This window comes from Nannospalax galili, unplaced genomic scaffold (genome assembly GCF_000622305.1).
Source record: "Nannospalax galili isolate Female #2095 unplaced genomic scaffold, S.galili_v1.0 scaffold788, whole genome shotgun sequence".
Lineage (NCBI taxonomy): Eukaryota > Metazoa > Chordata > Mammalia > Rodentia > Spalacidae > Nannospalax > Nannospalax galili.
This window is the reverse complement of record NW_008359996.1, coordinates 27,358-31,496: the sequence shown is the minus strand read 5'-3', so window position 1 is coordinate 31,496 and position 4,139 is coordinate 27,358.

Below are 4,139 nucleotides of genomic sequence, written 5' to 3'. Positions count from 1 at the left end.
CTTAATGAACATAGATGCAAAAATTCTCAACAAGATACTTGCAAACCGCATACAGATACACATGAAAAAGATCATCCATCATGATCAAGTAGGTGTTATTCCTGAAATGCAGGGATGGTTCAATATATGTAAGTCAATAAACATAATAAATCATATAAATGGACTTGAAGACAAAGATCACATGATTATCTCAATACATGCAGAAAAGGCCTTTGCCAAAATCCAACATGTATTCATATTAAAAATCCTAGAGAGAATTGTACTAGGTGGAAGACACCTTAACATAATTAGGACTATATACAATAAACCCACAACCACTATCATTCTATTCTATTTTCAAAGAGAAAACCTTGAAGCTTTTTCATGAAAATCAAGAAGCAGACAAGGCTGTCACTATCTCCACACCTTTTCAATATAGTGCTTGAAACTATATCAACAGCAATAAGACAAGAGAAGAAAATTAAAGGGGCACTAATTGGAAAAGAAGAGGTCAAATTATCCTTATTTGCAGATCATATGATATTATAAATTAGGGATACCAAAAATTTCACAGGAAAACTTCAAGAAATGATCAAACTTCAGCAAAGTGGCAGGATACAAAATCAGTTTACAAAAGTCAGAAATCTCTCTAAATACAAATAAGCAACCCAAGAAAGAATTAATGAAAACACTCTCATTCACAGCAGCTTCAAAAGAGTAACATATCTAAGAATGAACCTAACCAAACACATTAAAGACCTCTCTACATTGCAAATGTTACATCTTTGAAGAAAGAGATTCAGGAAGACACAAGGAGATGCAAAGACCTTCTGTGCTCATGGATTGGTAGAATAATACTATGAAAATGGCCATTCTACAAAAAGTAATTTATAGATTCAATGTGATGCCAATCAAAATCCCCATAACATTCTTCATAGAATTAGAAAAAAATTCCTTAAATTCATATGGAATCACAAATGACCATAGAGAGCCAAAGAAATCTGCAGCAAAAAGAGCAAAGCTGGGGGAATTAACATACCAGATTTCTAACTATTTTACAGATCTATAGTGCTGGTACTGGTACAAAACAGATGTAGACCAATGGAACAAAATAGAAGAGCCAAACATGAGTGCATGCAAATTTGGCTGTGTGACATTTGACAAAGGTACCAAGAAAACACACGGGACTGAAGACAGAAACCTCAAGAAATGGTGCTGGCAAAACTGGATCTCAAGAAACATGTCTACTTACATACTTACTGCTTGTTTCTTTAAAGGCAACAATGTGATTATTTTCCCATTGACAATAAAAGCATTCATGTGCTACAAGAAAAGGAAGCTTATAATTCAATGTTCACAATAGATTTTAGATCTATGCCCACATAACTTGATTTGTGAAGTGGAAAAAATAAAATCTGTCTATGTTGCTGGGAGTTTTGCTTTTTAATGGATCCTAAGAAATCCTTTGCTGTAGCTTTAGAAGCATGGAAATTTTGGAAAAAAAGATAGCATATATCTCAGGATCTCTGACTGACAACCAAACTGACTGGCTAAACATACTTCCCTGAAAGAGGCAAGAAGGATGTTTACTTCCTTCCCAACAGTTTACTTCTTCGGTCAACAGTGAGGTTGTTGCCAGTTGGCAATAAGAGAGTTTATATCCTAAAAGAAGAGAAGGCTTAAAACTCAGACAGCATTTGTGCTACAGTGAGAGTTATGTCCACAAACCTGGCTTGAGGGGGTGGAATTAGGCACATCAGTTTTAATTTCAGGGACTTTTGATTTTTTATTTGGTCATAAAAACCTCTCTACCTATAGTGAACAAGGCATGATAAATTGAAAGAAAGACTGCATATGGCTCAGACTCTCTGTTAATGACAATCAAGAAACTTGTCAGCCTTACTTCCCTGAAGAAGCTGAAAAGGACACATATTTATGTCCTTTTCAACTCTTTGCTTCTTCAAAGGCAGCGATGTTTCTCTTCTGATTTGCAATGAACAGTTTGTAACAAGAAAAGGCATTCGGGGAATTAATCATACACTGACCTGACCTGTCAAGAAGACTCAAAACATACTCTGGATGTAGAGAAAATTATTCTTTATTATGTGTGGACCCATGCCTGGGCAAAATCTGCACCAGAGAAACTGAGACACAGACTAGAAATATAGGTTTTTATAGGATTTTTCACATCATCTCTTGGCAGTAATCATGTTGGTGGATTTGAGACTTCCAGCACAGAAATATGCATATCACTTAGGTTATTATAGGAAATTTAAACAGTTATCATTTTACTAAGAAGCAGCTATTTCAGGATGGTGTAGGTTGTGACACTTCCCAGTAATATGCCAATGCCAGCAGAATCTTAGCTATTTTAGTAATTAAGAACATCAGCAGGTATTTTCTTAATACCTACTGCAAGAAACAACATTCTTCAAGGTGCTCAAGACTACAGTTTTTGTGGCTGTCTGCCTTGCCTTATCTCAGTCTTAGACAGCTAAGAATGGCCTTTATGAATTGAGTACAAGTCTAAGCTTCTAAAGTCCTGTTGTACATGTATTAACAAATATGCTATTATTGGGAGTACAAAAGGTTCTTGTCAAATACATTTGTTAGAGCTTACTCATCTACCACACAGAACATATAGTTATGCTTAGGTCATAGTTCATTAGTTCCCACTGAAGGAGTTGTAAAGAACCTTATAATTAAGACTGTTTGTACTAGCTGTGAAAGATATGTCCATAAACTTGGTTTGTAGAGTGGAACTCTGAGGATCACTGTTAGTTTTCAAGGACTTTTGATTTTTTGTTTGGTCATAAAGACCTCTTTATTGTTAGTGAACATTGCATGGTGAATTATAAAAGAAGACAACATTGTATCTTGGGCTTTCTTTGACTGGCAGCCAAGAAATTTGCCAAACTTACTTTTCTGAGTGAGCTGAAGAAGGATACACGCTTGCTTCCTTTCCAACTGCATTCTTCTTTCTTAATTTTTGTTTTTATTTTATGTATATGAGTGCATTGCCTGCATATGTAGAAGTATACTGTGTCATGAAATGCCCACAGAGATCAGAAGAAGGCATCGGATTCCCCTGGAACTGTAGCTACAGATGGTTGTTAATCACAATATGGGTTCTGGGAATCAAACCCGGGTCCTCTGCAAGAACAGCCAGTGCTCTGAACCACTGAGCCATCTCTCCAGCCCCCTCAACTGTATTCTTCTTAAAAGGCAACAAAGGGGCTCTTTTCCCAGTGACAATAATAGTGTTTATATGCTACAAGAAAAGGAGGCATACAACTCAGGCAGTATTTTTTCCAGCTGGCTGAGCCCATACTTTAATTGTACACTACATCAAATGAGGAAAATCAGTTTAGGGACTTTTGCTTTTTGAATCAGTACAATTGAGAATCTTGCCAAACATACTTCACTGATTGAGATGAAGATGAATACATGGTTTGTGTCTTCAAAGGAAAGAAAGGACAATGAAACATTGGCAATAAAAGGGTCTATGTGCTACAAGAAAATGGGGAATATAATTCAAACAGTGTTTATGCTAGCTGTGAAAGCTATGTCTACAAACTTGGATTCTGGAGGGATAGTAGAAAAATTTTTAGGTTTCTGGTACTTTTTCTTTTTGTGTTGGTCATGAAGGCATGTAAATTAGAAGACTACCTATATTCCAGGTTCTCTGGAACTCCCCACAAAGAAACCTGAAAAACTTACTTCTCTGAAGGGGATGAAGAAGGATACATGTTTATATCATCCCTAAAATTTGCTTCTTTGAAAGCAAGAATGGGGTTCTTTTCCCTTTGACAATAAAGGTTTTAAGAGGGGCAAGCAGGGTCATTGGACCCTCACCAATGTATCCAGCCACTTTTCCCAGCAACTGTATGTAATTTGCCCTAATCACACATGGTCTCCTGGATTTGGGGAGGCCTAAAGTATACAATCTGGGGAAGGCTAGGAATAGAAGGCTTGACCCATGCTTGGTAAAGGCTTTCCAGTGTGCATACCCTCAGGTTGTTCATATACTTCAGCAACCTCTCAGTTATTTCAGTAAGTAAGCTCAGGAAATTCATTGGTTCCCCAGTAAAACTTTAATCAAACATTGGCTTGACACTAGAACCTTAAAAGGGAATAAGTATTGCTTAGTATCACAAGGA